Source organism: Oryctolagus cuniculus, chromosome 16, assembly GCF_051225735.1.
Source record: "Oryctolagus cuniculus isolate XC-2025 breed Fujian yellow rabbit chromosome 16, ASM5122573v1, whole genome shotgun sequence".
NCBI classification, from domain to species: Eukaryota; Metazoa; Chordata; class Mammalia; order Lagomorpha; family Leporidae; genus Oryctolagus; species Oryctolagus cuniculus.
In genome coordinates, this window is record NC_142882.1 from 66730734 (window position 1) to 66755535 (window position 24802).

Below are 24802 nucleotides of genomic sequence, written 5' to 3' on the forward strand. Positions count from 1 at the left end.
AAACTAGATCACACATCATAGTATGAGGAAATCACGCCCTCAGAATGAAAGGTGATCTCATGCAAATGTCAACTTCACAGGGCAAGAAGTTTTAGAATTAAGGGAGGAATGGAATTATACTGGATTTGAGTCTAAGACTTGATGGGAAATAACCTGTGACTTTTGGAGTAATGCTCACAACTCAATTTACATTCAACCTTCTGAAGGGAGTAAAGGCCAAAAAATAAAAAATTCCATCACATTATTACTTAATTTTAGAATGGACTATGATCAAATCAATGTGTACATTAAATTAAAATTGAAAGTAATATTTTAAAAAGTCTGTACCTTGAAGAAAATCTGGAAATGCTTTAAATACATTAATGTAAGAATAGGAAAATATGCCACATATTAAAGATTAGAAGCTGATATAAAAACTTTTGCATCCATTTCATAAAGTAAAAGCAGAAAAAGTAGGGGGAAAAGTAGGCAAAAGATTACTGGAAAGCAAGGAAGACCTCCAAGTGTGACAGGTCAGGTGTAAATAAGAAGCTACTCAGGTTATAAAGGAATCCAAGAAACAGCACAAAAAAGACTGCAAACCAGAAATAAAAGCTTTTTTATACATTAAAGGCAGAAGGTCAACTGAAGAATCAATGGGATTTCTTGATGATCAGGGTGCTCACAAGGAAGAAAGGCGATCTGGAGACTCAATGAATTCTTTGCTTTGGTCTTTGTTGAAATGTAGAAATTTCCACTGTCATGTCGTTTGAAGCAAAGACACGAGATATATAGTATTAGATCAAATAGTGGTAAGGGAACAGGATGTTCTACCTGATTGGTGTGCTGGATATAAGTAAATTGCTGAAACTTTGTGGCTTCCATTATAAGTGTCAGCAGAAACTCAAGGAAATAAATGGACCTAAATATGAAATAAATTATTGCATTCAATCTTTACTATTAGTGAATTCCATTCATGTTTACATTCTAATGAAACTAAGGAGATCTTACACTAAGGAGATCTATTGACTGATGAACTTCATTTGTATTTGTAGAGACTGAAAAACGTAGCATCATTGACTACTTTGTATGATGAATGGGGAAAAGCATTCTGTAATAAACTTGAAATATTTAAAAGGGTAAATAACAGGAAAAATATAACAAACATAATTTGTTTTTTCAAGGGGTCAGTTTAAAAGTTTAACAAAACTATTTCAAATCGTGTTTCCATGGTATTAGGAGGAATATTTTGTCACACATAGGTATTAATAGAAGAAACAAAAAGTAGAATGTGAAGTCTACTGTTGATGGAGATGTGTAAACAATGAGGTCCCTCCAGGGACTTAAGCTGGCTGTCTTTATTAAACATGTTTATAGATAATCTGGAAGAGCAAGTACACAATGAAATTTTTAAGGGTGCAGGACTAAACTCTTTTGGCTAGTTAAATAATAAATCAGCAGAAGTAAGGTTTTGAAAAAGGGAATAAGGGTATAAGAAAGTGGTAGGGAAAATTCAGAACTGTGAGAAGTGCTACCCATTTGGGAAGGAGGAAACCAGACTATACTTAAAAATTATGGCCCTGAATTAGTTGGAAGCCTGCTTTGATTTAGGAATTAGGAAAAGAAATTAGATTCATTGTAGATACATCCTTCCGAGTAAGCCAGCAGAATGTTGGAAAGTTCTGAAAGTGAAGATTTACTTGAAGCAAAACCTTTGGGCCCATGGGTTCTTGAGATTTTCATAGTTGTATCAAGGAGGAGGATGGGGTACTAGAAAGACATATATTCAGATTCTAAGTCCTCAAACGATTGTTATGAATAACCAATTAAATACATGTAAGGTGCCTGGTACAGTGGTTTAGGGAAAGCACTGTAGGCAGCCTCTCAGGAAGGACATGCTGAAGTGAGGCTGCCTGGTTCAAAGCAGCTGTTCAGATTCTCACCTGGTGCCAGACCCCTGAGAATGGCTCTATCAGAGGCTGATATAATTACTTGGTAACTAAGCTACAAGGAATTGATTTTTAAAAAGGTAGACTGTTCATTTTTGAATAGCTCTCATTGTCACTAAAGATTTCATTGAAAGAAGCCTTTCTGTAGTTTATTTGGTTACAGAATAACCCAGAAAGAAGACCTTGGCTATTATGAAATCTCAGGAAGGCAAATGCAACAAGCTACCAATTTGTGAACTCTGATCTTTGAATAAAGTAATTAATTTTAAGGTTCTCTACACAGAAGCTTACACATTCCTGTTTAGTTTGTGGTTACAAGATGTTGATTTACTCAGAATGGTGGACTCCATGGAAAGTGTGAAGGCTTTTTCACATTTTTCAGATCCTTTAAAAAATATCAATATTGTCACTTTCCAATTCCAGTATACTGTTAGAAATTAGTAGATTCTATTATCTTTTTTGTTTAAAGAATTATTTTATTTTACTTTTTTATTATTTTATAGCCAGAGTTACAGAGAGGGATAGAGCGAGAGAGAGAGAGAGAGAGAGAGAGAGGGGTCTTCTATTCTGCTGGTTCACTCCCCAAATGACCGCAACGACCAGAGCTGAGCTGATCTGAAGCCAAGATCCAGGAGCTTCTTCCGTGTCTCTCACGCAGATGCAGGGGCCCAAGGACTTGGGCCATTTTCTACTGCTTTCCCAGGCCATATCAGAGAGCTGGATTGGAAGAGGAGCAGCCAGGACTTGAACCAGCACCATATGGGATGCCAGTGCTCCAGGAGGTGACGTTACCTGCTATGCCACAGCGCCAGCCCTGATCCTATTATCTTAACAGGTGTTCTCCCTCAGCTTTAAAATGGTGTGAAGTATCTTGTCCTTTGTAGAAGCATGGCATGCAGGACGCTTTCTATGTGATGTAATGACCACTGATAAACATATTTCCTTGTGGTTTGGGGATAAATTTGAAGTAAAGCTATGGATTGAGTTTCATAATCATAATGTAATATACACATCTCTGTCAGTTTCCAACTTTTAGGTTTACCTCAAAATTTTATCTAATTCGTCTTTCCTTTGCCAAGGCTATTATTGTTATAGTTATTGGAAATTATAGTTAACTCATTAATTCACAATTATTATAATTGTATAATATAAGTTAATTAGTATGTTCATTAGGATATTCATCTATAATAATGATAACCATCAACATTCCACTTCATTGAATGTGCTGACCAAATTTATAGAACATCTTAGATAAACTTGCAACTTGAATCTGGCTCTTTTCATAGCTAAGGAATCAGAAATCCCTTTGAAATTTTGTCTAGTATTTTAATCATGAGCTTTTATAGAAAAAGCAACCACAGATATCTATTTATATGAAGATCTTGGGATGATCTCTGAGCTTGGAATGATCATTTTTCCTTGCCATCTGCCCCTCCCCATTCTTTCCCTATAAATATTTCTACTAGCTGAAAGTCTTACCACCTTTTTCTCCCTGCCTTTCATGCAAATGTTAAGGCTGCCAGTATTATTCCCTAATCAACTATGCTGGCTTTAGCTGGTGAAATACACTTTTGATTCAATGATGATATTCTCTCTTCTATAAAATTTGGAAAATTTTAAATTTAAATGCCAGTCAGGGACATGTTTCCAACTGCATGATTTCATGAAACATTGCTTCATTGATATTTGTGCTATTTGTTTTCAAAGATGTATTCATTTATTTGAAAATTAGAGCTGCAGAGAAAGGTATCTTTCATCTGCTGGTTCACTCCCTGGATAGCTGCAACAGTGGGGGCTGGGCCAAGCTGAAGCCAGGAGCTTCTTCCAGGCTTCCCAAATGGGTAGCAAGGGCCCAAGCACTTGGTCAATCTTCTGCTGCTTTTCCCTGGCCACTAGCAGAAAATTGGATCAGAATTGGAGCAACTGGAACATGAACCAGCACCCATTTAGGCAGTTGGTTAACCTGTTATACCACACCGCTGGCCCATGTTTGATTATTTATTAATTTTTTTATCTTGGTGTTCATAAGGTACTTAATAACCAGACCCAGTTTTACCATTAATTGTTTAGACTTTCTATCAGCTTTTAGCACTGATCATTCTCAGGCTGATTGATTTCATTTCTACATTGCGACTTGCTGTCTTTTAGAACAAGGGTTGGGAAACTGATGCCCATAGACTTGTGTTGATTTTATTTTACCCATGAGGTAAGAATAGTTTTATGTTTTTAAATGGTTGAGAAAAAATGAAGACTAGGATCTTGTAACACACAAAGATTACATGAAATTCAAATTTCAGTGCTCATTGATAAAGTTTATTTAATCATAGGCACTTCTGATTATATGTTGTCTGGATGCTTTTATGCAATATGAGCAGAGCTGCGTAGTTGCAAAAGACTGTATGACTTGCAAACTGAAAATATTTGCCATGAGCTCTTTATAGAGAAAGTTGCTGACCATTAGTTTAGAGGGTCTCTGAAGACCAACCAGCATTGATCTATTGATCTATAATTCCCCTTGGGTGCTTTTTTTTTTTTTTTTCACCTGAGTTCTAGCTCAAATGCTAGTTCTACAACACTTGAAAACTTCCACTTTACCTAGTACATTCTACACTTAACTGATTGTACAGTTCTCACATGGTTTTCTGTATATTAAGTTTTGTATTTGCGTCAGTGTGTGTTCTTGGCATCTTTCCCCCAAATCGGTTGACTATATATGCATGCATTTATTTCTATACTCTGTTCTGTCCCATTCATTAATATGTCTGTTTTTATGCCAACACCATCTTGTTTTTGTTACTATCACTTTGTAATATACTTTGAAAACCGTTGATATGACATCTTTTTTTTTTTTGCTCGAGTGCATGGCTGTTTCAGTTCTTTTTGGGTTCCTTACAAGTTTTAGGGCTGTTTTTTTTCTAGTTCTGTGAAGTATGCTATTAGAATTTTGATAGAGATTGCCTTGGGTTCTATGAATATTTTAATATTCATCCTTGATATTCATAAGCACATGATACCTTTTCATTTATTTGTATTTTCTTCAATTTCTTTCATGAATATTTTATAGTTTTCAGTGTATAGATATTCATCTCTTTGGTTAAATTTTATTCCCCCTTTTAATAAACAAGTATGTTCCTAGTTCCTTGGATGGATTATTAGATTTATTTTGTGATTCAGAATAATATACTAGTAATAGTGTAATTATATTGTTTTCACTACCCTTTCAAGATTCTCAGAGGCTTTGTAAGCATTAATTAATTAATTTACAGAACACCCTTGTGGGTTAGGTAATAACTATGATCAGAGATCCACATACTGCTTTTAGAAAATCTCTGGAGTAAATAAGGTTTAGTTTTGTTAAAAACCTTTGTAGGCAGTCTTTAATGACTAGCTGACATCACATTTAAAGTTTAGTATAAAAATAGTTATATTTAATGGCAGTTTGGCCAAGTTATGTTTCATTTTATGTCTATTTTCTCATCTGTGAAAAAACTGATACTCTTATATATCTTTTTTTAAAGAGTTATTTCTTTACTTGAAAGTCAGAGTTACATAGAGTGAGAAGGAGAGGCAGAGGCGGAGGGGGAGGGGGAAGGGGAAAGGGAGAGGGAGAGAGAGAGAGAGAGAGATCGATGATCTTCTATCTGCTGGTTCACTCCCCAGTTGGCTGCAGTGCGCTGATCCAAAGCCAGGAGCGTCTTCCAGGTCTCCCACGTGGGTGCAGGGGCCCAAGGACTTGGGCCATCTTCTACTGCTTTCCCAGGCCACAGCAGAGAGCTGGATTGGAAGTAGGGCAGCTGGGACTCAAACTGGTGCCCATATGGGATGCTGCACTGCAGGCGGCAGCTTTATCCGCTTCGCCACAACGTAGGCCCCTCTTATAAATATATATATATATTTTTAACTTTTATTTAATGAATATAAATTTCTAAAGTATACCTTATGGATTACAATGGCTTCCCCCCCATAACATCCCTCCCACCCGCAACCCTCCCCTTTCCCTCTCCCTCCCCTCTTCCATTCACATCAAGATTCATTTTCAATTCTCTTTATATACAGAAGATCAGTTTAGCATATATTAAGTAAAGATTTCAACAGTTTGCACCCACATTGAAACACAAAGTGAAAAATACTGTTTGAGTACTCGTTATAGCATTAAATCACAATGTACAGCACATTAAGGACAGAGATCCTACATGAGGAGTAAGTGCACAGTGACTCCTGTTGTTGACTTCACAAATTGACACGCTTGTTTATGGCATCAGTAATCACCCTATGCTCCAGTCATGAGTTGCCAAGGCTATGGAAGCCTTTTGAGTTCACCAACTCTGATCATATTTAGACAAGGTCATAGTCAAAGTGGAAGTTCTCTCCTCCCTTCAGAGAAAGGTACCTCCTTCTTTGATGACCTGTTCTTTTCACTGGGATCTCACTCGCGGAGATCTTTCATTTAGTTTTTTTTTTTTTTTTTTTTTCCAGAGTGTTTTGGCTTTCCATGCCTGTAATACTCTCATGGGCTTTTCAGCCAGATCTGCGTGCCTTAAGGGCTGATTCTGAAGCCAGAGTACTGTTTAGGACATCTGCCATTCTATGGGTCTGCTGTGTATCTCGCTTCCCATGTTGGATCATTCTCTCCCTTTTTTATTCTATCAGCTAGTATTTACAGACACTAGTCTTGTTTATGTGCTCCCTTTGGCTCTTAGTCCTATCATTATGATCAATTGTTAACAGAAATTGATCACTGGGACTAGTGAGATGGCGTTGGTACATGCCACCTTGATGGGATTGAATTCGAATCCCCTGGTATGTTTCTAACTCTACCGTTTGAGGTAAGTCAGCTTGAGCATGTCCCGAATTGCACATCTCTTCCCTCTCTTACTCCCACTCTTATATTTAACAGCGATCACTTTTCAGTTAAGTTTCAACACTTGAGAATAACTGTGTATTGATTACAGTATTCAACCAAAAGTATTAAGTAGAACAAACAAAAAAAAATACTAAGAGGGATAACGTATTAAGTTGTTCATCAACAGTCAGGGCAAGGGCTGATCAAGTCACCGTTTCTCATAGTGTTCATTTCACTTTAAGAGGTTTCCTTTTTGGTGCTCAGTTGGTTGTCACCGATCAGGGAGAACAAGCGGTATTTGTCCCTTTGGGACTGGCTTATTTCACTCAGCATAATGCTTTCCAGATTCCTAACAGGGATCACTTTACAGTTAAAATTTAAACACCTAAGAATAATTGTTTGTTAATTACAGAGTTCAACCAATAGTACTAGAACAAAAAAAATACTAAAATGGATAAAGTATTACATTGTACATCAACAGGACAAGAGCTGATCAAGTCACTGTTTCTCATAGTGTCAATTTCACTTCAACAGGTTTCCCCTTTGGTGCTCACTTAGTTGTCGCCGATCAGGGAGAACATATGATATTTGTCCCTTTGGAACTGGCTTAATTCACTCAGCATGATGCTTTCCAAATTCCTCCATATTGTTGCAAATGACTGGGTTTCATTGTTTTTGACCGCTGTATAGTATTCTATAGAGTACATGTCCCATAATTTCTTTATCCAGTCTACTGTTGATGGGCATTTGGGTTGGTTCCAGGTCTTAGCTATTGTGAATTGAGCTGCAATAAACATTAATGTGCAGACCGCTTTTTTGTTTGCCAATTTAATTTCCTTTGGGTAAATTCCAAGGAGTGGGATGGCTGCGTTGAATGATAGGGTTATCTTCAGGTTTCTGAGGAATCTTCAGACTGACTTCCATAGTGGCTTAACCAGTTTGCATTCCCACCAACAGTGGGTTAGTGTCCCTTTTCCCCCACATCCTCTCCAGCATCTGTTGTTGGTAGATTTCTGAATGTGAGCCATTCTAACTGGGGTGAGGTGAAACCTCATTGTGGTTTTGATTTGCATTTCCCTGATTGCTAGTGATCTTGAACATTTTTTCATGTGTCTGTTGGCCATTTGGATTTCCTCTTTTGAAAAATGTTTATGAGATCCTTGGCCCATCTCTTAAGTGGGTTGTTTGTTTTGATGTTGTGGAGTTTCTTGATTTCTTTGTAGATTCTGGTTATCAACCCTTTATCAGTTGCATAGTTTGCAAATATATTTTCCCATTCTGTTGGTTGCCTCATCACTTTCCTGACTGTTTCCTTTGAAGTACAGAAATTCTCAATTTGATGCAATCCCAAATGTTAATTTTGGTTTTGACTGCCTGTGCTTCTGTGGTCTTTTCCAAGAAGTCTTTGCCGGTACCTATATCTTGTATAGTTTATGTATATTTTATAAGTGATTTAAGGTGGGTTACTGTAGAAGAGAGAGAGATTTAAAAATTTTAGATCGGTTCTGAAATCTAGCAGCACATTAGAATCACCTTAGAAGCTTTTTAAATAAATGTTAATGCTCAAGTTTCACTTTCTTTTCTTTTTTTAAAATTTTTGACAGGCAGAGTGGACAGAGAGAGAGAGAGACAGAGAGAAAGGTCTTCCTTTTGCAGTTGGTTCACCCTCCAATGGCCGCCGCGGCCGGTGCGCTGTGCAAGGCAGAGGATTAGCCTATTGAGCCATGGCGCCAGCCTCAAGTTTCACTTTCAAAACTTACTATTTAATTGTTTGATAACAGGGCTGGGTATTAATAGATTTTAATATGTAGCTGTGTGATTCTCTAAGTATGGTCCCAGACTTGTTGTGTCATCTGAGAATTGACCAGAAATGTAAGTTATTAGGCCACATCTAAATTTGTGTGCCTTTTTTTTTTAAAAAAACCTTACGTTTTGAGATAATTTTTGATTCATGTAAAACTGAATAAAATACAGATTTAGTTTAATCAGTTGTGCATGCACTTGTGCATGGGTGTATGTGCATTTGTGTGTTTGTGTGTGTATTTAGTTTATATAGTTTTATACCATGTCCACTATCACTGCCATCAAGGTGTAGGATCCAGCATCAATTCATGTTTTGCTGCTTCCAGGTGACTGATAAAAACTAAAGTTTGAGAACTACTTTCAAAATGAAACTAGAACAGGTCGTTCATTAAAATAAGGACTAAACTGCTCAAAGTATGCTAATAGATTAGCAACCTAGTTTCACCTAGAAGCTCCATATTAGGGCAGAATCTCAGGTCATATCTTGGACCTAATCAGCATCTGCATTTTTAAGCAAGATCTTCAGATAATTTGTGCGCATACTGAATTTGAATTTGACTTAAGGGTACAAAGACAAAACCAAAAGTCGGTCAAATAAAAAGCCAAATCAATTTTTAAAATTGGGTTCATATATTTATTTTTTGTAAAACATTTTTATTATTTATTAAAATGATAAGAATAGATATTACACGTAATCTTAGTCAAAAGGCCGAGAAGTTATTATTTATTTATTTATTTATTTGAGAGGCAGAGTTACAGGTAGAAGGAGTGAGAGACAAAGAGAGGTCTTCCATCTCCTGGTTCACTCCCCAAATGGCTACAATGGCAGGAGCTGGGCTGATCTGGAGCCAGGAGATTCTTCCAGGTCTCCTGTGTGTGTATAGGGGCCCCAGCACTTGGGTCCTCTTCCAGGGCTTTCCAAAGCCATTAGTAGGGAGCTGGATTGAAAGTGGAATATCCAGGACTTGAACTGATGTCAGTGCCACAGGTGGAGGCTTAACCTGCTATGCCACAGCACCAGCTTCTATATATATTTAAATATTTATTTATTTGAGAGGCAGACAAAAATAGAGAGAGCTCCCATCTGCAAGTTGATTTCCCCAATGCCCACACTGGCTGAGTTTTGGCTGGGGCTAAGCCAGGAGTGAGAAATGCAATAAATCTAGGTCTTTCACATGAGTAGCAGAAACACAATTATTTAAGAGATCACTGCTGCCTTCCAGAGTCTATTAGCTAGAAGATGGAGTCAGGAACTGGAGCCAAGAATCAAACCCAGGTACTCCTGTGTGGGATGTGGGCATCTTAATTACCAGAATAAATGCCCAACCCAAATAATTATTTTTACAATAAATATTTCTGATAGTGAAGAGAATTTATCATTTAGTAATGTTAATTTTAATTTTTTTTTTTTGACAGGCAGAGTGGACAGTGTGAGACAGAGAGACAGAGAGAAAGGTCTTCCTTTTGCTGTTGGTTCACCCTCCAATGGCTGCCGCGGCTGGCGCACCGCGCTGATCCGATGGCAGGAGCCAGGAGCCAGGTGCTTTTCCTGGTCTCCCATGGGGTGCAGGGCCCAAGCACCTGGGCCATCCTCCACTGCACTCCCTGGCCACAGCAGAGGGCTGGCCTGGAAGAGGGGCAACCGGGACAGAATCCAGCGTCCCGACCGGGACTAGAACCCGGTGTGCCGGTGCCGCTAGGCGGAGGATTAGCCTAGTGAGCCGTGGCGCCGGCCTGTTAATTTTAATTTTTAAGCAAAACTAAAATCAGTTTATTTGCATCATAATTTAGTCATTTCAGGGTTCATTTTGCAATTTTTTCATGGAGTTGAATTTTTTTAAACCATAAATTATGTAAAATTTGAGGTTTTCTATTAGTTTTTATATTATACTCTCTTAATTATAGGAATATAACAACTATCAGGACTTTCATCAGCATTTGACCTAAATATGTCTGAACCATTTTTCTATCACATCTCCCCCCTCTCTCCCCACTTCAGTCAATTACTTATAAGAAAACCGAAGACATTGGGCTGTTCTCAGGTTCCTGTTACAGCTCTTTTGATGACTATCACTGTTTTTGGCTTTCATCTTTAGGATATTTGTTTTTAAGGAGTTTGAGAAAGAATTTTAAAGAAAAAGTGCTGCACTGGGGAAAACAAAACTGGAAGGTAGCACTATGAATAGATTTGTCATTTTCATCCTTTTTCCAGCTCATTTTTGGCTGTATCTCAACAAATGATACATGGGGATATTTATTACTTTTTCCCTTCCCTCTTCCCTCTCTTCTTTCCACAGTATATAAGGTGGGAGTTCTTAGCTTAAAGAAAACATGTTATCAAGTAGTATTTCATATCGATGCATCCATTCAAGTTGAGTGTAGAAGGCTGAGTAAGAATTTGGAAAGTGGATCAATCAGTTGGGGATGGGGAGAAGGCTGCATAAAATGGAATTCAACTTTGTTAATTCAAGTAGAGGAACTACATTCAGTAGTGGGCACAAGTTGCAGAGGAATGGAGAGGCAAGAGAAGCAGGAGACTATCACTTTACCATGGGGCCAAAGAAACAAGAAGGAAATCAAGTTTTTGAATCCCAGTGAGAATTGAAAATGTAGAGGAAAGGCTGCCTGTTTGAAGCTGTAGTTCTGGGACCTGGTTACTTCCAGAGATACTACGCCTCAACCTAGAGGGTACTGTGGAGAAATTCCTTGTGTCTTTCTCTTCCTATTGGCAGAACCCAGTGGAAGCCTAATGGCAAGGAAACTGGGTATTGTAGTTCATAGGGCAGTGTCAGGAATACTGAGCAAGGCTGTGAAGACTGAGAAGAATGGAGGTTGGAGGACAAAATAAAATAATTAGGAAATAAGGGAGAAATGACAGTTCCAAGGGGGAGGACATAACTGTGCTAAAGCACAAAGTCGATAATGAGGAGCATAGGAAGCAGGGAATGTTAAATGTTGTAACAGATGAGGCTTAGTGGATAATAATCATAGCTAGTACTTTTGGTACCAGGCACTAGACTAAATGCTTTTTACCTTTATAATATGTAATATTATACTTTTCATAATTTATACCTTTCAATTTGTTGTATGGGGGCTGGGTCCAGGTTCTTTTCTCTGACACAAGAAGAAATTCAAGGATGACGCAGAAAGGTTAGCAGAGAAGCAAAATTCATTTACATGCAGAGAAAAAGTATACTCTTGGAAATGAATGCAAGAAAACGCAATAGGTGCCCTTGGGGTGGGTGTTTTGGCATAGTGATTTAAGCCACTTCTTGGGATGCCTGCATACCATATCAGGTGCTAGTTCAAGTCTTGGATACGAGGCTTCTGCAGCTTCCTCTTGTGCTTCCTTGGAGGTATCAGATGATGGCCTAGGTACCTGGGCTCCTTCCACCCATGTGGGAGACCAAGATGGAGTTCCTGGCTCCTGGGTTTGGCCTGGTCCAGCTCTGGCTATTATAAGCATTTGGGGAATGAGCCAGCAGATGAAAGTCATCTGCTATTATTCTCTCTCTTTCTGTCACTCTTCCTTTCGAATGGATAAATCAAAATAAACATTAACAAAACATTAACAAAAAATAGAAAAAAGGGAAAGAAGAAAAAAAATAAGAAAGCTGCCCTCAGTAAGTTTCATTGCTGTCCCTTTATATGATCTAGAGACATAGGAGGTTCTGTTTGAATATTTAATCAAGCCCTGCCTCAAAAAGTATAGTTTAGTGTGGAGCTTGAGTACCACCTATTTCTTCACCCTTTTTAGTTTTGAGAATTATGTATTTATTTAATTTGTACATTTTTGTGAGGGTGCAATGTGCTATTGTGATACATGGATACAGTGTATAAGGATCAATCAAGGTAATCAGCATTTCCATCTCCGTAAGTATTTTTAGAAATGTTTTTAACACATAGTAATTGTACATATTTTTGGCATACAGTGTGATATCTATTTTTTTAAAGATTTTTTTAATTGAAAGGTAGAATTAGAGAGGTGGAGGTGAATGTAGAGAGAGAGACAGACGGACAGACAGAAAGGTGTTCCATCTGCTGATTCACTCTGCTGTTTCCTTGCTGATATTCTGTCTGGTTGATCCGTCCATTACTGAACGTGGAGTATTGAATTCCCTGAATACTATTGTATTGTAGTCCAAGTATCCCTTTAAATCCCAGTTTCTTTTAAGTAGCCAGGTGCCCTGTAATTAGGTGCATATATGTTTATAATAGTTATATGTTCCTGTTTAATTGATCTTTTAATCATCATATAGTGCCCACTTTTGGGTCTCTTTTATCAGTTTTTGTTTTAAAGTCTATTTTTTCTGATATTAGCAGGGCTATACATCTCTTTTTTGGTTTCTGTTGACATGAATATCTCTTTCCATCCTTTCACTTTAAGTCTGTGTGCATCTTTGTTGGTGAGATGTGTTTCTTGTAGACTGTAATTAGATGGGTTTTGTTTTTTAATTCATTCAACGAATCTATGTCTTTTAACTGGAGAGTTGAGGCCATTTACATTCAAGGTGTCTGTTGATAAGTAGTGACTTTTGTCCTCCTTTTTTCCCAAAAATATTCCTGTTATTTACTTTTAATTTCCTTTGAACTTTTACTGAGAGATTTTCTTCTTTTACCTTCTTTTGTAGTGATGACCATGTTTCTGTGTTTCTGTGTACAGAATATCCTTAAGCATCTTTTGTGGGGCTGGATGGGTGATGACAAATTGTTTCAATTTCTCTTTGTTTTGGAAAGTCTTTATTTCAATTTCATTCATAAATGAGAGCTTTTTGGGGTATGGTATTCTGTGTTGACAGTTTTTTTCTCTTAATACTTGAAATATATCTCACTATTCTTTTTTAGCCTATAGGGTTTCTGATGAGAAGTCTGCTGTGAATCTAATTGGAGATCTTCTAAGAGTAATCTGGCATTTGTCTCATGCACATTTTAGAATCTTTTCTTTATGTTTTACTGTGGTGAGTTTGATTACAATGTATTGTGCTGAAGATCTTTTCTGGTCGTATCTATTAGGAGTTCTATGTGCTTCCTCTAATTGCATGTCCCTTTCTTTAAATTAGTGAACTTTTCTGTTATTATTTCTCTAGAAAGGCCTTCTAATCAATTCTCTCTTTCCATGCCTTCAGGAACACCTAAAACCTGCATGTTGGGTTGTTTGGTAATATCCTATAGATTCCCAACAATGTTTTTTAGTTTTCTAATTTCTTCTTGTTTTTTGTTTGACTATATAATTTCCTGTGCTTTGTCTTCTAAGTCCAATATTCTTTTTTCTGCTTTACCAATTCTGTTGTTAAGGCTTTCCACTGTGTTTTTTATTTGTTCTATTGAATTCTTCATTTCATTTTGATTTCTCTTTAAGATATCAATTTCATGGGAGAATTTTTTTTTCATGTCCTGTATGGATTTCAGCAGTTTGTGCATTTGCTTCTGAGTACTTCTATGTAATCTTATGATCAATTTTTTGAATTCAATTTCTTGCATTTCTTCTATCTCATCATTTTAACAGTCTCGTTTTGAAGTGTTGTGTTCTTTTGGGGGCGTCATGTTGTCTTCCTTATTCTTGTTCTTTTAATTGGTGTATTTGTTTTTTGGCCTTTCTAGAGATACTAGTTTTTTTTTTTTTTTTTTTTTTTGGTTTTTTTTTTTTTTTTTGCTGTGGTGGCTTTTATCTTTGTACTGTGACTCTAGAGAAGTGGAGTGTCTCTTTTCAGTGAATATCTGGAGGCTTGTAGTGAAGGTTGCCAGGGAGCTCTGTTCAGTTCTCCAGGCTGAAGGGCATGTCTGCGGTTACACACCTAGGTTTGGCATGGTAAATCTCTCTCTCTCTCTTTTTTTTTTATCAGAAAGGAAATTTATTCTGCTCAGCTGATCTGCTCTCCTCAAGAAAACCAGTGCCTGAGCACTAGCCCTGGTGGGTATAATATTCATCTGCTCTGCCCCAAAGACCACAGAAAAGATCTTGCAGTCCTTAGTGTAAGTTCAGATTCCCCAGCAATGTCCCTCACCAGGTAACCAGGAATCCCTGAGCATGTGGAGTCTTCTGCTTTGACTACGCAAAGTCTCAGCCACACCATGAGTCCTCCCAAACAGCTTCAGTTTTTTTTCACAGTCCCAGCACAGAAGTCTCCCATAGTCACGAGCTCCTAGCCCCCTGTTAGTTCTCCCCACTAGCATCAGAAGTCTCTACTCAGCTGGTTGCTGTCCGCAGACATGAGCTGGCACAGCTGTTATGTATATTCAAAATGGCACCACTTACCCACTCTATAGACTTGTAACAGGACACCATGTAAAATGATTGGAGAGAGAGAAACATGTCCCTCTTTTGTTTTTCCTCCTCCAATTTGGCTGTTACATTATCCCCCGTGGGGCTCCAAGATGGGTTCCCTCTAAGTTCTTCTTGCAGCTTTTTCTCCAGTGGTTTGGGCTGCTGTGGTCTGGTCTCACCTCACTTTCCAGTGCTAGAGCGTAGGCTCTCCTCTGCTAGAGTCCTGATTTGTGGGCATGCACGCCCTCCACGTAGGTCCACCGTGTCCCTCTAATTTCTGTAGAGTTTCCTTTGCCATTTTCTCCATAACCGTTCCCTGAGACTGTGGTCTCTCCACTTTTTTTAAAACAGTCTTTTACTGAACTAGATCAGTAAGCTCCTCCCTACTCCACCATCTTGGATCTCCCTAGAGTTTCTTAAAATCCCAGGATATTTGCCAGGAGAGAGATAAATAGCAAAGGACTCCCATCTCTAGATTAGTGGATCTGCTTACCTCCTCTGTGTTATTAGTAGTCGTCAGTTGAAATCTCTGGATTATAAAGCCTTGGGTGGGACTTTGTAGAGACTGTGAGCCCTGATGTGATGTCCACTCCCTTTGTAGGTTTTCTCTTTGTTATTCTTAATGTCATAAACAGTTCAGATTTTTTATAAGAGTCCTAGGAAGTGTGTTGTATACTGTTCATTTTTAAGAAAATATTATATTTGTTTATTGAAAGATTTATTTATTTGAAAGGCAGAGTGATAGATTGATCTCCTTCCACTGGTTCACTCTCCAAATGGCTGCAAGAGGTGGGACTATTCCAGGGTGAAACCAGGAGCCTGGAACTCCATCCAGGTGTCTCATGTGAGTGACAGTGTTTCAGGCACCTGCACCATCATCTACTGCTTTACCAGGCACAGTTTTTTTTTTGACAGGCAGAGTTAGACAGTGAGAGAGAGAGAGAGAGAGAGAGAGAGAAAGGACTTCCAATCCAAGGAATTGGATTGGAAGCAGAGTACCTTGGACTCCAAGTGGTGCTTCAATTTGGGATTCTAGCATCACAAGCTGAGGCTTAACCGATTGTGCCACAAAGCTGACCCCAGACAAGATTATATTTACACTTTTTATTATATCAGTAATAATTTGTGACTTTTTTATTGTTATGTTGTTTAATTTAAATGTAAATAGCTCTTGTTCCTTATAATATATTGTACCCCCAACCATTTTGAACAGGAGTTGGCAAACTTTTTTGGTAAAGGGCTGTATAGTAAATAATGTGGATTTTTTTTAACTAAGAGTCAATATAGAGGATGTTATACAATTACTTATAAAATAAGAAGGCGATTTTCACAAAATTTAGTTAAGTTTAAAGTATAATTATTTAATACAACTTTTGTATTGCAGATTTTTTCTTTTTAAAATGTATTTTCACTTAAAAAAGATAGATTTATTTGAAAGGCAGAGTTGCAGATGGAGACACACACACACACACACACACACAGATCTTTTGTCCACTGGTTCACTACCCAGAGGGTGACAATGGTCAGGGCTGGGTCAGGCTGAAGCCAGGAGCCAGGAGCTTCATTCAGTTCTCTCATGTGAGAGCAAGGGTCCAAGCATTTGGAACATGTGCTGCTGCTGTCTCAGGCACATTAACAGGGAGCTGGATGAGAAGTGGAGCAGTTGGAACTCAAACTGACACCCATATAGGATGCTTGTATCCCAGGTGTTGGCAGCGATGGCTTGACCCATTATGCCACAATACTGTCTCCAAAAATTTATTTGTTTTCATTTTTATTTGAAAAAGAAATGCTCAGCTAGTGCTGACCAGACCAAAGCTAGAGACTGTAACTCCATCTGGGTTTTCCATATGGGTGGCAGTGACCCAAGTACTTGATGCATCATCTATTGCCTCCCAGGGAGTGCATTCGCAGGAAGTTGGATCTGAAGCAGAGTAGCTAATTCTTTAACGGGACTCTTCATTTTGGTGCAGGCAGCCCAACCTGTGACTTTACCACTGTACCTCAGACCCACCCTAATGTAGAGTTTTCTAATGGGAAGGATGGAATTCTGTTTTTCTTTTTTTGGAGAGGATTATTCTTTGCTTCATCAGGATTAACTGTGAGTGTCTTTCTCTTGATGCTGTTCTGTTAATAAGAAATTATGTATTTCATCTTTGAGAATATCTTCTCATCCAGAAAGGTACTGCCACATAGTGATATAAATCCACAAGCATATGATTTTAATTGAGCATATTTATCATCTGGAAAACATTTGTAGAATTTATTGCATTTTTCTCTTGATATTTTCCTTTTATATATAATTACATTTCAGATTAATCATTTCCAATTGAAATTTAGATGGAATCTCCTCAATTGCACAGTTAAATGGATTGATTTTGAAATATGAAGATTCCCTTTGCACTTGAATGAGTGTCTGAAAAACACTGCTGTCTTTTAAAATTAGAAAATGTATCTGCTTCAAATTCATGTGGGAATGGAAATCTCACTTGTTTATCTTTTGATAGAACAGGAAGTATATAAAATGAATTTACATTACTTCTGATTTAAACATTAGTTGTCATAGAAATGACTTACTGTCATAAAAGTTTTGCATGTAGGTGCTATTTTGTCTTTTAATTTCAGATGGGAAGATACTAAGTTGACATGAAAAGCTGATTGCTTCAGTGTTCAATATTAGTGATTAAAAGTGGTTTTTATTCAGAAAAATTTCATTCTTGATCCTGACATCAAAGATCAGAGTTACACCTTATGACTGCTCAGGAATTAAAGTGCTTTGTGGTAGTATGAATCAGGATATTAAACTTCTATTTCTGAGAAAATTTCTTGATACTAACAGTGGTTAAGCCTATTGAAACAAATGAAGATCATCATTGTCAATCCATTAGTATCAACCCTTTAGTATGATAAATTTGAATATTTTATGAAAAGTACTGCTTTATGAATAAATAGTACACTGAACAGCTTTAGACCTTAAATAGCTTACCCTTTTACAAGCTCTGTAAATGTGTGGAGATGAGTCTTTTTTTGCTCCACACACATTCTTTACCATACTAAGAATGTATGTTAGTATGTTCTATTCAAATTGTAATGAATTAACATTTTCTCAAAAATTTTTAAAATATTTTTATTTGTGGTTGTCCCAGGTAGTCTATTTACTTGTAGAGTCTAATTAATTCTTCAATCACTTCCAAATTTTTACTGACTTGTATAAAGAACTGAGCAGTATCTATAAAATCTATCAAGTTATCAAATGCCAAGGAAAAACAAATGAAGTAATTTTCCTTACTTTTAACTTGACTGTTGATATCACTCCTAATGTCCTCAGCTCTTCAGATAACTCTTCTTACCAAAAGATTAATAGTCCTAAATAAGTTCATTTTGTTGGGCCTCATTTCTTCAGCTGCTGCAATCAGCCTTGATTTAATTAGCTCAACTCTTGCTTAGCTACAAAATGAGCCACTCAGAAAGTCACTTTGGTTGCAGTCTTGTTTTTCATTTTTAAAATTCTTGTAAGGAAATTGTGCTGTGATCACATATTAGAATTAAATACTAAATTTTATAATTTTTTTGATCATTGCTTTCATGTGGGTTAGGAATATTGTGATGAGTTCTATTCTGCCTTTTTTAATCTCTTTTTAGTAAAACTCTAGTGTCATTGCATAATAAACAAAATTGTTTGTCATCTATTTTTTTTAAAGATTTATTTATTTTATTTGAGAGGCCGCACGCGCGAGAGAAATCTTCCATCTGCTGTTTCACTCCTCAGATGGTCAAAGCCAGGAACATCTTCTGAGTCTCCCACGTGGGTGCTTGGGCCCAAGGACATGGGCCATCTTCCACTGCTTTCCCAGGCCACAGCAGAGAGCTTGATAGGAAGTGGAGCAGCCGGACCTGAATTGGTGCCTATATGGAATGCTGACCCTGCAGCCGATGGCTTTGCCCTCTATGCCATAGTGCTGGCCCCTGTCATCTATTTTAATAACAAAGGAATCCTTCTTCCAGTGTACGCTAAAAGCATGACAATTTGAAGGCTAGTTTTTCCTCTCTCTCTCTTATTTTATTTTTTTTTAATTTACAAATGTTTTACTTATTTATTTGAGAGGTAGAGTTAGAGAGAGAGGAAGAGACAGAGAGAAAGGTCTTCAATCTGCTGGTTAACACCCATGGTGGCCACAATGGCCAGAGCTGGGCCCATTTGAAGCCAGGAGCTTCTTCTGGGTCTCCCACACAGATGCAGGGGCCTAAGCACTTGGGCTATCTTCCACTGCTTTCCCAGGCCATAAACAGAGAGCTGAATTGGAAGAGGAGCAGCTGGAACACAAACTGGTTCCCATATGGGATGCTGGTGCTGCAGGTGGAGGCTTAGCCTAGTATGCCACAGTGCCAGCCCCTCCTCTTTTTTATTTTAACTTGACATATATAGACTAGTAATAATAAAAAATGTGATATAGCAATTTGCATGACATTGGAAATGCCTTTGAGTTCTAACTGTATTGCTTTGATTTTTGAGGTACCTGTAGGTGTGTAAAGCAATGAGTGTGAGGTTGTCATGGCTATGTACTTTTGTTGATGTATTGCTGAAGCAGCCACTGATGTAAACAGATGAACATGGCTGTGTTTGAATAAAACTTTATTTAGGGACACTGAAGTTTGAATTTCATATCATTTTCATGCATCATGAGATACTTTAGATTTTTTTCTCATTTGAAACTGTAAAGATCATTCTTTGCTTGTATGTTTTTTGCTGACTCCTGCTGCTGAGAATCAATAGTTTATGATAAGTAGAATATCAGTGAAAGTAAAAAATACATCTGTATGCTGATTTAAGACTTTGCATTGAAGGCTGATGTTGTAGTATAGTGGGGTAAGTTGTTGCCTGCAGCGCCAGCATCCTGTATGAACACTGATCCGAGTCCTGGATGCCCCACTTCCAATACAGCTGCTCCCTTCTAATGTTCCTAGGAAAGCAGTGGAGGAAGGCCAACATACTTCTGCCCTTGTACCCTCTTGGCAGACCTGGGGAGTGCCCTGATGGATGGAAGACCTCTCTCCCTCAGTCTCTCCCTCAGTCTCTGTATCTCTGCCTTTCAAGTGAATAAAACTTAAATAAAAAGACTTTGCATGTAGTGATAGAAAATCTGGGCTACATTTATTGCCATGAAATCCCAAGCACGTATGAGGATACTTCAAAAAGGTCATGGAAAGTGAAACTAAAAGATGAATCCTTTTTTTTGGTGGAAAAATTTTGAAACCCTTGAATATGAGGCATTCTCAAAAACTTCCTGAAAGGTACATATTATTGAAAATTATGCATGTATTTCAAAAGTTTTGGCACCAAAGTAAACTTATTTTTTAAATTCTGTTTTGCAGACTTTTTGTAGTACTCTTGCAGATTCTCAGGAAATATTTTAAAAATTTATTAACAATAGTTGTACATATTTGTGGACTATAGTGTGACCTTCCATTATATATACACAATAGGTACTGAAGAAATCAGGGTAATCAAAATTTCTCTGTTCCCTTTTCTAAGATTTATTTTATTTATTGAAAGGCAGAGTTTCAGAGAGAGGGAAGAGGGAGAGAGAGAGAGAGAAGCGAGAGTGAGAGCGAGATATCTTATATCTGCCGGTTTACTTCCCAAATGGCTTCAAAGGCTGGAGTTGATCCAGCCAGAAGTTAGGAGCCTGGAACTCTATCTCTATCTCACATGGGTAGCAGGAGCCTAAGCACTCATGTCATGTTCCTCTGCTTTCCCAGGCACATTAGCTGAGAGTTGCATTGGAAGTGGTGCAGCTGGGACAAGAACCAGTGCTCTTATGGGATGCTGACATCACAAGTGGTGGTTTAACATGTTGCCCCCAGGAAGTATTTTTGGAATAAGTAAATGATAGACAATTTCTGGCATGTTATAAGCCTTTGAAATCCTTTAGATAAATGACATGAATGGAGATTTGCTATTTTTATCTATATATGAAAACCTAAAGTTGATGGGATAAAAACAAATTGTTTAATCTTAGTTTAAAAATAAGGAGAGGCTATTACTGAGAAGCATGGATTGTTTAGTGTCTGGTGATTATTTAGGCTGAGTAACTAATTAAAATGCTAATAACTGGATAACATAGCATTTTATCATGAATTTTTACTTATTTATTTGGATTTTTGTTTGAAAGATAGAGACAGAAAGAGAGATATCTTTCATTGGTTGGTTTACTTCCCAAATGCCTGCAGTGGCTATGGCTGGGTCATGCTAAAGCCAGGCACCCAGAACTTGATCCATGTCCACAAATAGGTGGCAGGGACCCAAGTTCTTCGTCCATTTCCTGTGATCTCCTGTGTGCCCATTAGCAGAAAGCTGGACTGAAAGTGGTGGATCTGGGACTTGAATCAAGCACCCTGATTTGGGATGTGAGTGTCCCAAACGGTGCTTTTTTTTTTTTTAAGATTTATTTATTTGAAAGTCAGAGTTACACAGAGAGAGAAGGAGAGGCAGAGAGAGTGAGAGAGGTCTTCCATCTGCTGGTTCACTCTCCAATTGGCTGCAACGGCCGGAGCTGTGCCAATCCAAAGCCAGGAGCCAGGAGCTTCTTCCAGGGTTGCTACTCAGGTGCAGAGACCCAAGGACTTGGGCCATCTTCTACTGCTTTTCCCACATCCTGACTGTTCCTGTAGGCAAGGTGCTTACCCTTTCCAGTCTAGGTTTATTCCTCTGAAAAGTGGTAATATGGTCTACTTCACAGCTTGATTGTAGAGATTAGATGAGATAACATGTGTCAACTGCTTAGCACAGTGCTTGTGGAATGGTAATGGTAGCTATTATTTCCATTAAATGACAGATTTTTTACTTTACTGTTTCTCAATTTAAGATGACTACGTGACTGTTGTCACTGCATAACACAAGCTCATTATAGATAGAGTTAACAGTAACTACTTACAAATGTTGGGTGGATGAACTACATAGCCTTTTAACATCCACAGGATAGCCCATGGGTCTGCTGTGCATGTGTGTGCAAGATTTGTAACTACCATTTTTCTTGTATTCTATCTTTGCTTGAAGGGGGTTAATGCAGTTTTTTTTTTTTTGAGATCCATGAGAAGTATTATAAAGGCTATTCATTTATTCATTCATACTTTATTTCACCAAATACTGAACACTTATAGTGTGCCAAGCACTAGGTAGATAGTAAAGAAAAAGACATTGTCTCTGCTCCTGAGGAACTCACTTGTGGTTAGGAGAGGTTGTGATTGATGCAAAACCAGAATAAGTGCACCATTGTATTGGCATGTATTGAAGGGGCACCTAATCTGCTTTTGGGAGACTTGAGATTTCCTAGATGTTAAATCTCTGTTGAAAGCAGCTGAAGCAGTAGTGAAAAGTTTCGACTAGGTTGACAGGAGCCAGTGAAAACAACTGAATAGGTTCTTACAGGCTTTGTAAACTATGTTATAAAATGCAAACACAATTCTAGGGGCAAGAAGGAGCCTCAGAAAGATTTCAGGTACACAAAATAATTTGGGTGTAGAAGTAAAATGTTGGTAGTAGTATGGAACAAGCATAGACTCTGGGCAAGGAAGGATGCCAGTTAGGAGGCTGTTACAGTACTCTAGGTGCTGGGAAGTGGTGACTATGGGTTGAAAGAAGAGTAAGCAAACAATTTCAAGAGCTATAAAGGAGGTAGAATTGCTGTTACTTGGTTAATAACTGTTAGTGAGTATGTGAATGATGAAAGGAGTACATCATAATTCTTCAATTTATTTTTGCTTCAACTTCTGGCTGGATGTTGTTAGTGCCATTCACTGAAATAGGAAGCATGGGAGGAAGAGCAAGTGTTGTCTGGAGAAATGCGGAAGTGATGAGTTTACTTTTAGATATATTGATTTTTTTTTTTTTAGTATTTATGAGACCTTCAAATGGAGATTTTCTTACATGGCTGCACTTTAGGAAAGGCATTCTCGCATGTGTTCAGTTTTCTGACAGCCAATCGGAAACAGCAAAGCACAGGCTTCTCACTCCTCAAAATGAGTGAGAAAATTAGAACAACACAAAAGAAATGATATAAATTTCAACATGCATGGTTAGTTTAGTTTTTTTGTTGTTTAATGATAAAATTAGTGATATGTAGAGAGACAAATTTTAGAGTCATTGGCATAAAGAGGATAATTGAAGTGACTGGGTGTAACCTCAGGAGGAGTGAAAGGACAGTATTTTTCTTTCCTGACTGCACATTGGAATGAGTCAATGAGTCCTTGGTCCCATTATGTGTTTCCATTCTTCCTTGACCTTTTCTGTAAGCACTGCTTATTTTATACTATAGCTGATATAGTTATTGCATAGATTTGGAATCCATTGTCTGCATTTGCCTCAGATTTAAACTTTACAGAGTATCTTCATTGACCACATATCTATATCTGAAGCTAGTCTTTTTTTTTTTTTTTTTTTTTTTTGATAGGCAGAGTGGACAGTGAGAGAGAGAGAGACAGAGAGGAAGGTCTTCCTTTACCATTGGTTCACCCTCCAATGGCCGCCACGGCTGGCGCACTGCGGCCGGCGCACCGCGCTGATCCGAAGGCAGGAGCCAGGTGCTTCTCCTGGTCTCCCATGGGGTGCAGGACCCAAGCCCTTGGACCATCCTCCACTGCATTCCCGGGCAACAGCAGAGAGCTGGCCTGGAAGAGGGGCAACCCGGACAGAATCCGGCGTCCCGACCGGGACTAGAACCCCGTGTGCCGGCGCCGGAGGTGGAGGATTAGCCTATTGAGCCGCAGCGCCGGCCTGAAGCTAGTCTTGATTCTAATTTACTACTTCTAAGCATTAGAGAATAATGAAATTAAAGGTAAGCCATTTTCCTATAATATACTGTCTTCTGAATTTGGCTGAGTTTAGAGCCATCCAGAAATGTTTTCTTTCTTTTTTAGTATTTATTATTATTTTTTTGTTTGAAAGGCTTAGTTACAGAGAGAAAGAGAGAGAGAGAAAGATCTTCTATCCCCTGATTCACTGGTTTACTCCCTAAATGGCCTTAACAGCCTGAGCTAGGCCAGGCAGGAGCCAGGATCCAGGAGCTTCATCTGGGTCTCCCACATGGATGTCAGGGGCCCAAGCACTCAGGACATCATCTTCTGCTTTTCCAAGTACATTAGCAGGGATCTGGATCAGAAGTTGAGTAGGTGGAATTCAAACCAGTGCTCATGTGGAATGTCAACATTGCAGGTGGTGGCTTAACCCACTGTGTCACAATGCTGACCCCTGGAGATGTTTCCAACATGCAAATTCCTGTGCTTTAGCCTGAACTAGAATGAGTGGTCTGGAGTGCCTGCATTTTTAATGAGCTCTTCAGGTGGTTCACATGCATTGAGATCAGTAATGGACTACAGAGTGGCATTTGAGGACCAATCCTTCAACAGACTCAGTGAAAGACATGTTGTAACTATCTTCCCTCTTTGTTTTGGAGGTGCTGTGGATGATGGAGAAAGAGTAGAGTATTATAACTTTGGCTTTTATGGGAATAAGATGACTTTTGAATTGAAGTCTTCCTGAAGAAATTGACTCCCAGTCATGTCTACACAATTATTCTATCATTTCTTCTCTTTTCACATTTCAAGTATCCTATTCCATCCCTGACTTCTCACGTCCATGATTGTAGCTTCTTCTTGTATAACTGTTAAACAATTCTATATACATTCATGTTTGGCCACCCTTAGAATGTACAGTCACTGCAAGGGAGGAAGAGGTTGAGTTGAGGTAAGGGCATGCTAGAAAATAACTCTGCATCAATTCTGATTTCAAAAAAATAAAGCAAGACAGGCATCAGTAATTACACTGTTAAAGAGGCATAGACAAGTTGAATCCATTCTGGGTTAGTTTGAATATCAGATTCTAGTTGGCAAGGGCAGAAAATGACACTAGTCTTGTTGGATGGAGGCCAACATGGAATCAAGAAGCTGTGGATTAGGAACATAAGG

The 24802-nt window shown here is 38.2% G+C and overlaps 1 protein-coding gene and 1 pseudogene across 1 annotated transcript in view; one reads left to right on the top strand and one right to left on the bottom strand.

Annotated features, from left to right (window-relative positions):
• SUGCT (succinyl-CoA:glutarate-CoA transferase) overlaps positions 1-24802 on the top strand; it is an 800879-nt gene that overhangs the window by 196862 nt on the left and 579215 nt on the right. The window lies entirely within an intron of this gene.
• Positions 9194-9295, bottom strand: LOC127492704 (U2 spliceosomal RNA; annotated as a pseudogene).